The 13,124-nt window shown below is 36.0% G+C and overlaps 2 protein-coding genes across 3 annotated transcripts in view; one reads left to right on the top strand and one right to left on the bottom strand.

Annotated features, from left to right (window-relative positions):
• LOC140146262 (protein O-linked-mannose beta-1,4-N-acetylglucosaminyltransferase 2-like) overlaps nucleotides 1-13,124 on the bottom strand; it is a 120,718-nt gene that overhangs the window by 88,706 nt on the left and 18,888 nt on the right. For both annotated transcript variants that reach the window (XR_011858215.1, XM_072168044.1), the window contains one exon: nucleotides 6,595-6,705. The gene's annotated coding sequence lies outside the window, so the exon portion shown is untranslated. The remainder of the gene's footprint in view (nucleotides 1-6,594; nucleotides 6,706-13,124) is intronic.
• Nucleotides 1-13,124, top strand: part of LOC140146261 (synaptic vesicle membrane protein VAT-1 homolog-like) — a 122,958-nt gene that overhangs the window by 79,715 nt on the left and 30,119 nt on the right.

A 13,124-nucleotide genomic window follows, 5' to 3' on the forward strand; every position in this document is an offset into this window, starting at 1 on the left:
CAGAAAGTCAATTTACCATTTCAGCCTCAGTTGATTGGTTTCAACACAAAAACAAATGAAACCATGGTATTTTGTATATTAAGGTGAGACAGAGCCTTCAGGCCATATTTTTCCAGTTAGGTGATGAAAAAACAACTCTGTTCTACGGGCGGACGGACCTTTCAAGTAGGGTCGGTCAGTCAAGTGTTTTCGCCAAACTGTAAATAAATTGCAATTTTTTCAGTCAAATAAATCTACTTTTTGCATAAAATAGCTGATTTTACTTGCATGCAATAATTTCTGTCTAACTTTGTCCACTTTTGGCAAAACATCAATTGATTTTACATGCATATAACAATTTAAAAAAATTGTCCCATCACCTTATGGTACTTTTGCTTAAATAGTACAGTTTATTTCTGCAGGATAATGCATTGACCTTATACTAATGAGTCAAGGAAAACACTGGTCACATTTTTTTCCATAATTGCAGTACAACTTATGACCAATAATTGGCCACAACAAAATTTTTGCTATTTCCTCCCTCCCAGGAAAAATCATGCACATGGGGGAGAACAATTACAATGAGCCTTGGGATATCATACATTGAACCCATACCTTTTCCTGCGAGTGTGGGCTTTATTTTTTTTCCAATAATTTGAGCACAAACAATGCTAGCTCAGGCACAGCTCCGACTTGCCTTAAATGAGAGTCACATTTTCCCTAAAGGAAATTTTATTTCACTCAGATATATGCAACCATCAAGAACTTCAACTTCAAATTCTTTCCACTATGGATGTTTCTCTCTAAAATCTTCTAGAATTTCAAATGATTTCATGTAAAATGGATCAATATTTTTCTATCATTATATAATGTATGATTGAAAGTGCAGTCTGCTCCTAAAGTTTGTTTGGCTTATAATATAGGCGAAACTTATTTGTATTTTCTTATTAGTAATTACGCATGTCAATAAAGTCTGAAATTATGCTTGCATAAATTCACACAAGCCTTTTTTGACATTAAGAGCATCATATAACTTTGGGCTTGTCACAGCTAAATTGTTGTGTCATGACAGAGACTGCATTGCAGTGGCGTAGCCAGGATTTTGGAACCGAGGGGGCTAATAGGATAATAGGCGCTACTAACATAAAAACACATACTTTTTATGTGCAATTGTCAATTTTTCATCATTTTCGTTACAATTCTCCTAATTTTTCTGTCCCCCTGGATGGAAAATAGTATATTGTTATCCCAATTTTTTTTTCAACAACGCCTTCCGCCTACCGACGGCCTTACATGAACCGGCGCCCATGGCCGGCGGGGGCCACCGCCCCCTGCCCCCCCCTCCCCACTGGCTACGCCACTGCTGCATTGGGCTTTAAGTTGAAATCCATAAGACATGACCTTATCTCTGACACGCAGGGGGTGTGAATTTTAAATGGAATCACTCATTTAGGTAATCCCATTTGAAATTCACAGTGTGGAAGGACAGTCTTCAGGGGGTATATGGGTTTTAACTGGAACAGCCTATTACTGATGTTTTCTTCTACCTGCTATATGCAAGATGGCTGCTGACAGACAGACAATGGCGAGACATGGGAGGCACAGGATGGGATCAATAATAGTGAGAATAAAATTGAACTTCAACTTGGATGTGTCTGATAAAATGGAGCCCAGTATGGAGAACATCTCACATATTAATGCTCTGTGTTTTAGGCATAGGCTACAACATAAGAAGTCAAAAGTTTTGAGATATTTTCTCAAAATTTCACGAGTTATCTTAAGAACCACTGAACCAATACTAGACTTATTTGTACTCATTTTAAGTGCATTTTTCATGTTGATTCCAAATATGGTCATGAAAATTTACAATTCTGAAATGCGCACTAGCCATAGGCTTCAACATAAAAAGTCCAAGTTTTGAGATATTTTCTTAAAATATCAAGAGCTATAAGAACCACTGAACCAATACCAGGTTTGTTTGTATTCATTTTAATGCATTTTTCATGCTGATTCCAAATATGGTCATGCAAATATACAATTCTGAAATATTTGAATTAATAAAAAAAACTTGTCGTCTGCAGTCGACACCTGCGTGGAGAGAGTTAATACTGTAGTAACTGAACAGTAGAATATTTTTGTTTTGTATCTTACTTTTTATTTTCCTTGTAATTAAAGGGTACTGGATAAGATAAAATTTTCATGGTGTTTTATTATATGCGAAAATATCTGTATGCAAAAATATTGGCTTATACAGCATTTAATTTCTAGAAGCCTTTATACAAGTATGGTACCCAATTAAAAAAAAAACCACCCTTTTTCTCCCTCAGATATTGGGGTTGCAACACACAGTATTTAACCCTCTCCACACAGGTATTGACTGCATACGACAAGTTCCAAATTATTATTTTTAATTCAAAAATTTCCGAATTGTACATTTGAATGACCATATTTGGTATCAGCATTTGAATGACCATATTTGGTATCAGCATGAAAAAAGCATTAAAATGAGTACAAACAACCCTAGTATTGGTTCAGTGGTTCTTGAGATAGCTCTTGATATTTTGAGAAAATATCTCAAAAACTTGAGACTTTTCATGTCGAAGCCTATGCCCAGCATGCAAAGCAATGGGCTATTCCAGTTGAAATCCACACTACCCCTGTGGAAGATTTTGTTAATATCTTCCACAGGGGGAGTATGTTTTTCAAATGTAATTGGTCAGGGTTAAGGGCACGGTGGCTCAGTGGTTACGGCCTTGGACTCATAATCTGAGAGCTTGCTTGATGTGCGTGGGTTCGATTCCCGTCCCACCACCGTGTTGCGCCCTTGGGCAAGGCGCTTTGCCTCGCTTGCCTCACCCCACCCAGGTGCAATGGGAAGCTGTTAGGGGTAGTCACAGTCGTTGTACTGATGGACCCTGCGCCACTTGTAGGCTGCAAGCGTGGTTCCGACATATTCTAATGACGGCGGAATACATGTAAAGCGCTCTGAGGCTGTTTACGGCATAAAGCGCTATATAAATTTCTACATTTATTTATTTTATTTAATCATTTTGAAACCCATACTCCCTATGCATTATGGCTTCACCTATATCTTCCACAACTGGGGTGAGTATTTCAAATGGAAGTTACCCAATTGTCTATTCTATTTGAAACCCATATTCCCTCTTAAAGATGTAAGGTCAATCTTCCACAGGGGTAGTCACCTTTGTTTCAGATGCATTTATTGTGAATATGTAATTGTACAAGCAATACAATAAAAATAAATTCCACATAGCCCCCGAATGAAAAGTATTTAATTATCTTTGTAATCACTCAAAAAGCATTTTGGGTGAATTTTACATCCGAACTAAGTGCTATTCAATTTTTATGGGCCTTTTTATTTTACATATAAAGTCTATGGGGGCGACAATTAGAAATGGACGGCAATATTGAAAAAGCCTCATTTTGGGCCATTTTAGACACTAAAATGACCATAAAAAAGAATAGCACTTACATGTAGTTTTGATGTAAAATTCACACACAATGCTACCTGAGTGAGTACAAACATAATTAAATACATTTCATTCGGGGGCTATAGCAAAAACAAAAAATGTCCTATAGCTTAATGGTTATGGATTTTAAATGGAATATCCCAATAAAGCAACCCAGAAAGGCCTGGTTTAGTGTCATATACATGTTATGTATGGCCTCACTACTTCATAATGGAACTCATCACAAGGAGATATCTGATACTCATCTGCCTCAAATACCTCACCATTATTTAGAACATACGCATCTTTCTTATTTTTCAAGCCCGGAAGGCTCCCTGACAAAGACAATACCAAGAGTGGTGAAATACTAGTCACACAGGTCAATAGAACTTATCGAGTATAACTGACCTAGAAAGTAAAGAACCGCATTTGCACAAAAGAAAGAAACAAAACAAAACCAAAAAGAAGAGAACAAATGCACAAAAATATACAAAGAAAAATACAACGGCAAGATTTGCACTGAACTACATCGGGTATGCAATAGCAGTACCAGGGGGATGTGTGGGGAGGGGAAAAGCCCCCAGTCAGAACACTTGCCTCACCCCAGTTGCTCCTCCGCCGCTACTGAATGTATAATGCAGGTCACTGATTCATGAGAAATTATGTAAAGCTGTATCCACCTAACATGCCTAACAATGAGTACTATGAAAACTCATCATATTTGCTTGCCACACATAATGCATGCTTGGTTGAATAACATGAGAACAAACTATCAAATGAAGAACATTCCCTTGCTTTTTTTTTCAAGTTGGGTTGTGTGCCGGTCAGGATTTGCATTTATTTGTTGTCTTGTTCACTTGTAAACGGTTCCTTCTTAATCAAATGAACTGAAAATTTATGAATATAAAATGTTGGTAATTTGTAAACAAGACACAAAAAAGGACAGTTTACAATCACATCGGGTTCAGAAATTGCACCTTTAAGAAAAATGTTTAAGAAAAGGCAAATTGTGCAAAGAAAACTGACTAATGGCATAGAAAAGGGTGAATTAGGTCATGTAAAGCATCTAGGTTGCCTACATGTACAGAATACCACACAAGTGAAGAAAGATTTTGCGGTTTTTGGCTTTATGCCGTTCTCTACACAAAGTGTCAACTACAATGCCTCTACTCCAAAATGCATGCCACATTATCACAGCACATAAAGAATGTGAAGTCACTATGGACCACAATGGCCTCATCCCAATGGCATAGTTCAATAACTGCTATTAAACAATCGTAGTGTGAAATTTGACCTCAAGTTGCAGAGTATGAGTTTTTATACCCAAATCTGCAAAGGTCATTCAATGAATGTACAAATGTATTGGGGTTGAAGAACTGTGCCTTGATAGATGAGCATGTGAGTGTTGATTAGAGACCAGACACATCATTTGTTAACGTTAGTCTCTCCTCTACATGCACTAAACACAGGGTTGCCAAACCCGCAATTTGGTAGCCCAATTGGGCGACTTTTGAAGATTTTTCCCACGACTTTTGACAATTTCCTGTCCCATAGAAACCAATGGTTAAGAAAAAAATTGGGTGACTTTTCAACATTAGCTCCTGCGACTTCCGATAGTTTCCTGCCCCATAGAAACCAATGGTAAAGAGAAAAATTGGGTGACTTTTCGATTATTTGACCCACGATTTGGGCTGAAATCTTTTGGCAACCCTGACTAAACATTGCAGGTCCCAAAGGCTGCATAAACCTATTTGTGTCAGACTGAATTCGGTTCTGTGTAAAATATTGATACCGCAGAGCTCCAATGAAAGAAAATATATGCCGAAATCAATGCAGTTGTTTCACCTTTATATCAATATTGACACACTATCTTGTATACAGGGTGGCTCTCACCAGCCATGCTAATATGTAATTAAAGCCCTAATGTATGATTCCCTTCCAATTTTAAATTTGTTTGTCTATACTCAAAATGCTAAAATAATACTAGTAATAATAATTGTCGATAAGGGTTTCTGTCCACTTTTGAGCTGAAATAACAAGGTAAAGTGAAAGAAACCCTACTGGTTATTTTGACAGTTTAACATGTAGTTCTATAGGAGGACATAAAGTCATAATTCATAATTATGATTTATGAGCTTTGCTCTGTTGACCTACAAACTTGAAGACAACAAATTTGGCTGATTCCATTTAGGTACAAGTTGGGACATGTGTAAACATTACAAATATGCCAAAAAATCATGTTTAAAAAAAATTAACCAATTTCATATTATAAGATCATACATTATGGCTTTAAATGTTTTGACATGTCAGGCATTTTTGTTTGTTTGTTTTTATTTGTTTTTGTTTCTTTTTTCACTCGGTTCATTAAATATTAAGGATCTATCACCGATTCGCTCAATCAGAAAATTAAAAATGATTTTTGCATTTTTTTAACGATAATGGGTTTGTGCGAACATACCCTTGCAGGTGATAATATCTGTATGTCTGTTTATTTGTTAGTTAGTATGTTTCCCCACAGTAGCTGAAGTATCCCATCATGCATTGCAGTCTATTTGTTTGCTCCATAGCAAATACATACAAAACATAAGTAAGAGCCGCTTAAATATTGAGAGCTATGGATAGTTTCACAACACCTTACAGATTATATTTTTTCAAACAAAAGTCTATGCTCCCCTGATAAAAGTGAGTAATTGAAAGTTGAAGTGAGGGATTTTGTGTACACTTTCTATGGCATGTGCAGTTCTACTATGGCACAGCAGAGCATGATGGGATACACCAATCAGCTGCTGTGGTCTTAACCATTTACATGATAACTTGTTTATTTACTGCATGCATTTATTGTCTTTTTAGAATTAAGTGGGTCAAACTTGACACCTTCAATACTATCTGATTGCAAACTCAACCCCCTTATTTAGATTACTAGTATAACAACAAACTGGGCAATTCCAGTCAATATCCACATACACATAACCTTACACTCCCATACCGAGCTCCCAAACAGGGTGTGTAGATTTCAAATGGAGTCATCCACACTCCCTACATAAGATTAAGGTCATGTCTTCCTTAGGGGGTGTATGGATTTCAATTGGAATAGCGCAATTCAATTCAAGTGTTAATCTGGTAATAGAAAAATACAGGTACCTACCTAAAAGATGAACTTGTCCCAATTTGACGCCTGGTATGATTTGAGTGTGATGTGATTGGCTGAGCATATATCCTATACTCTGATCAGCCCCAAACAGGCACAATATTAAACCTTTAGAAGAAGAAAATAGAGAAAAATGATGTTAAAATTAGACAAAAAAAGAAGGACAAAAACAAGGTGACAATAACTAAGATGCATACATGTACATTCAGGCTACATAAAATAGTATTTCCAATATAATTATCATGCATGCCCGAACAGACATGGGTTTGTGTGACTTGTTGTTATACTTATACAACAAACCGTTTGTTATTTTGTTCCAACACACTCCCCCTTTGGAAGCTGTTAGAAATTGACTGCTCAGTGCCAGAAGTGAGTAAGTACAATAGCTGCCTTGTGAACATTTGGCAAGATACACACATTATATTGTACTCATCTGACGGATGATGGATAATAGGCAGGAAGGGGGACAGATAGGGCAAATTAATCCTATGAGGAGCTCCTACTGGGCAATCTAGCAGTAGCAGCTTTAAAGTGTCAGCAAATCAGCAACAGCTGACAGGTCCCCTGATATTAAGCCCATGCACCTGTACATACCAGGCTATTCCATTTAAAATCCACACTCACCCTGCGAAAGATGTTAGAAATATCTTCCACAGGGGGAGTATGACTTTCAAATTAAACATTAGGCAACTCTGTTTGAAACTCCTCCTCCCTCTGTGGAAGATTCAAGTTGAATCTTTCTCAGCTGAGAGGCTTTATGAAATTTAAATGCAGCTGACTAATTTGTTAATTCTATTTGAAATTCATACTCCTCTGTGGAAGATATTTCCAAAATCTTCCACAGGGGTGGTGTGGATTTTAAATGGAATAGCCCACACCTGGGACTAATCAAAGTTTTTCCAAGTGCCTGAGTAACTAAGATACAAATACTAGCTCGTATAGCACTATAAATCAGTAGAGATAATTGGGACGACCCAAAACCTCTGAATTGTAACCTACATAGAAAAAGCAAAGATGGTAAAAACACCATGAAAACTGCTTGCAGCCAAATCCTATTAAAGCCAGAACAAATCACCCTGCGTGTGTGATAGGCAACACTAATGCTATTAATTGCACAGGATGTAGACACTCTACCCACAATCCTTTCCTACAGTGTCTTACCTTAAGATAACACACGTCATCATAGAATGCAACTATTTGCTATCTACCAAAGATAACACATGTCATCATAAAATGCAGCTATTTGCTTTTTACCTAAGATAACACATGTCATCATATAATGCAACTATTTGCTATCTACCTAAGATAACACATGTCATCATAGAATACAACTATTTGCTTTTTACCTAAGATAACACATGTCATGTGAAAAACGCCAGCATACACTGTGTGTCCAACCAGCGCCTATACACTCATGTACTGGCTCGGAAAAGTGGATCAACCCACTCTGATTGACTATTATTTCCAATGTTTTTGATTGATTTGATCAATATTTTAACCCCCTCTCATCATAGGGATTCAGCAAACATATAGCCACTTGACATGTGACGTCATTGCCCGGTGAATTATGGCAATTTCCATTGTTCTTTGTCCTGCAGTGTGCGTACGCATCGTAGTTTGCTCAGGGCACATGCATCTTAAATCGCCCACCACATTTCATATAGTACAAGAAAGCCATTAAACAGGGCAGTGGTTCATTCAATCATATCAATATACCAGTCCCTCACCTTTGTTGATAAACAATGATGTCAAGTGGTCTATAGTTTGACCTATTTAAGTTGGGGTCACCGAATGGCCACCATAACAGTTGAAATTTGGCGGTTCATTTTATTTTACATCTGCACAACTAATTACCACCATATAATGATATTTGAAGTCATTCCACAATCATGACAACATGTTATTCCATTTGAAACCTACACTCCCTCTGTGGAAGATTTAGCTACAGTGTTACACAGATGAAGTATGGGTTTCAAATAGAACAGACAACTGGGTAACTCCATTCCAAATACTATTGCAAAAGATACTCCCTCTGTGGAAAATTTGTCTTAAATCTTCTGCAGGGGAACAGCAGATTTCAAATGAAAGAGCCCAATGCATGATGGGAAAAGATTCAAGCCTTAGAGACTGTAAATGTAACAGCATATGATTCCCTAATTAGCCATGACATTTTTAAAATTGCCACAATGCATGATGGGAAAAGATTCAAGCATCAGATACTGTAAATGTAACATCATATGATTCCCTTATTAGCCATGACATTTTTAAAATTGCACAATGCATGATGGGAAAAGATTCAAGCCTTAGAGACTGTAGATGTAACAGCATAGGATTCCCTAATTAGCCATGACATTTTTAAAATTGCACAATGCATGATGGGAAAAGATTCAAGCCTTAGAGACTGTATATGTAACAGCATAGGATTCCCTAATTAGCCATGACATTTTTATGTTTGCCTCAATGCAGAGGGGGAAAGAAAAGAAAGATAACAAATATATGCAGTAATTGTTTACATCTGGGACGGGTTTTACCATGTTTAAGTGTCTATGCCGTGTTAAGGCGGGTGGGATGACAGGGGCTATATTTGTTCAGTTTTAGCTATTAACTATTAAGGGGGTACTACACCCCTTTCCAATTTTGTGCCTATTTTTACATTTTTCTAAAAAATCATAGCGCATTGGTGACAAGTAAGATATGTATACTATAGGGGCATGGACTACAACTTTTATTTCAGCACAGATAACAGTTGTGGAGTTACAGTCAAAAATGAGGGAAAACCAGTATTTGATCAATAAATCAATAACTACTTGCCTTGAGTTGCTGAATTTTCAGTGCAGTAGTTGTAGTCCTTGCCTCTATAATATACATATCTTACTTGTCACCAATCCGCTATAATTTTTGAGAAAAATGCAAAAATAGGCACAAAATTGGCCAGGGGTGTAGTACCCCCTTAAAAGCTGCAATGTATATACTTATATAATATTGAATGGCTTTGAGTGTGATACAAGAATATTTTTCTATAGAGTGCAATATATTCTTGTATCACACGAAAATAAGCCATTCAATATTATTATTATTATTTATATCAGGCTTGTGCTATGCGGTGAAATGAAAATTTAAGCTTACCTAGCCACCGGGTTTACTCTCCAAAGACAATTTCCGATTGTTTGTAGATGTGGATTAGCCTATATTTCCTAAGGCTATCATCATCCAGAATTGCCGCGCATTAAGTTTGTGATTTTACTTGTTTATACAGTACGAAATCTCATGTGAGCCGTTAGGCGTTACGGTGTCTGTATTGTTGTACAGTTGTATCATGACGCGTGTTGGTGCCGTCACCATGGTAACACGCGACTTGTACGAGATACGCGTACAATATAAAAAAAATATTGTATTGCATTTGGGTATTTTGCAAATATTGTACAATATAGAGTTTTATTGTATCGCTCAAAAGCCTGATATAAATAATAATTCTTAATATTAAGGGGGTACTACACCCCTGCCCAATTGTGCCTATTTTTGCATTTTTCTCAAAAATTATAGTGCATTGGTGGCAAGTAAGATATGTATATTATAGGGGCAAGGACTGCAACTACTGCACTGGAAATTTTATTTCAGCACAGACAACAGTTGTGGAATTACAGTCAAAAATGAGGGAAAACCAATATTTGATCAATAAATCAATAACTACTTGCCTTGAGTTGCTGAATTTTCAGTTCAGCAGTTGTAGTTCTTGCCCCTATAATATACATATCTTACTTGTCACCAATGCGCCATAATTTTTGAGAAAAATGCAAAAATGGGCACAAAATTGGCCAGGGGTGTAGTACACCCTTAATACATTGATCATATAGGAAATAGATCAAGGAAGCCAATAACTGCATTAATATTTCCATAAGTCTTGTGGTTCTCACACCAATAATTTATCAATATCTCAGTTTTGGGTGTTTTCTCCCTGCCAAGAAAAACATGTCATCATAGAATGCAACTATTTGCTATCTACATAAGATAACACATGTCAACATAGAATGCAACTATTTACTATCTACCTAATATAGCACATCATAGAATGCAACTATTTGCTATCTACCTAAGATAGCATATCACAGAATGCAACTATTTGCTATCTACCGAAGATAACACATGTCATCACAGAATGCAACTATTTGCTATCTACCTAAGATAGCACATGTCATCATATAATGCAACTATTTGCTATCTACCTAAGATAACACATGTCATCATAGCATGCAACTATTTGTTATCTACCTAAGATAACACATGTCATCGTAGAATGCAACTATTTGCTATCTACCTAAGATAACACATGTCATCATAGAATGCAACTATTTGCTATCTACCTAAGATAACACATGTCATCATAGAATGCAACTATTTGTTATCTACCTAAGATAACACATGTCATCATAGAATGCAACTATTTGCTATCTACCTAAGATAACACATGTCATCATAGAATGCAACTATTTGCTATCTACCTAAGATAACACATGTCATCATAGAATGCAACTATTTGCTATCTACCTAAGATAACACATGTCATCATAGAATGCAACTATTTGCTATCTACCAAAGATAACACATGTCATCATAGAATGCAACTATTTGTTATCTACCTAAGATAACACATGTCATCGTAGAATGCAACTATTTGCTATCTACCTAAGATAACACATGTCATCATAGAATGCAACTATTTGCTATCTACCTAAGATAACACATGTCATCATAGAATGCAACTATTTGCTATCTACCTAAGAAAACACATGTCATCATAGAATGCAACTATTTGCTATCTACCAAAGATAACACATGTCATCATAGAATGCAACTATTTGCTATCTACCTAAGATAACACATGTCATCATAGAATGCAACTATTTGCTATCTACCCAAGATAACACATGTCATCATAGAATGCAACTATTTGCTATCTACCTAAGATAACACATGTCATCATAGAATGCAACTATTTGCTATCTACCAAAGATAACACATGTCATCATAGAATGCAACTATTTGCTATCTACCTAAGATAGCACATGTCATCATATAATGCAACTATTTGCTATCTACCTAAGATAACACATGTCATCATAGCATGCAACTATTTGTTATCTACCTAAGATAACACATGTCATCGTAGAATGCAACTATTTGCTATCTACCTAAGATAACACATGTCAACATAGAATGCAACTATTTGCTATCTACCTAAGATAACACAAGTCAACATAGAATGCAACTATTTGCTATCTACCTAAGATAGCACATCATAGAATGCAACTATTTGCTATCTACCTAAGATAACACATGTCATTATAGCTACAATGATTTGCTATCTACCTAAGATAACACATGTCATCATAGAATGCAACTATTTGCTATCTACCTAAGATAACACATGTCAACATAGAATGCAACTATTTGCTATCTACCTAAGATAACACATGTCAACATAGAATGCAACTATTTGCTATCTACCTAAGATAGCACATCATAGAATGCAACTATTTGCTATCTACCTAAGATAGCATATCACAGAATGCAACTATTTGTTATCTACCAAAGATAACACATGTCAACATAGAATGCAACTATTTGCTATCTACCTAAGATAACACATGTCATTATAGCTACAATGACTTGCTATCTACCTAAGATAACACATGTCATCATAGAATGCAACTATTTGCTATCTACCTAAGATAACACATGTCATTATAGCTACAATGATTTGCTATCTACCTAAGATAACACATATCATCATAGAATGCAACTATTTGCTATCTACCTAAGATAACACATGTCATCATAGAATGCAACTATTTGCTATCTACCTAAGATAACACATGTCATCATAGAATGCAACTATTTGCTATCTACCTAAGATAACACATGTCATCATAGAATGCAACTATTTGCTATCTACCTAAGATAACACATATCATCATAGAATGCAACTATTTGCTATCTACCTAAGATAGCACATGTCATCATAGAATGCAACTATTTGCTATCTACCTAAGATAGCACATGTCATCATATAATGCAACTATTTGCTATCTACCTAAGATAACACATGTCATCATAGAATGCAACTATTTGCTATCTACCTAAGATAGCACATGTCATCATATAATGCAACTATTTGCTATCTACCTAAGATAACACATATCATCATAGAATGCAACTATTTGCTATCTACCTAAGATAGCACATGTCATCATATAATGCAACTATTTGCTATCTACCTAAGATAACACATGTCATCATAGAATGCAACTATTTGCTATCTACCCAAGATAACACATGTCATCATAGAATGCAACTATTTGCTATCTACCTAAGATAGCACATGTCATCATATAATGCAACTATTTGCTATCTACCTAAGATAGCACATGTCATCATAGAATGCAATTATTTGCTATCTACCTAAGATAACACATGTCAACATAGAATGCAACTATTTGCTATCTACCTAAGATAGCACATGTCATCAT

The sequence above is a fragment of the Amphiura filiformis genome, chromosome 2 (genome assembly GCF_039555335.1).
Source record: "Amphiura filiformis chromosome 2, Afil_fr2py, whole genome shotgun sequence".
NCBI classification, from domain to species: domain Eukaryota; kingdom Metazoa; phylum Echinodermata; class Ophiuroidea; order Amphilepidida; family Amphiuridae; genus Amphiura; species Amphiura filiformis.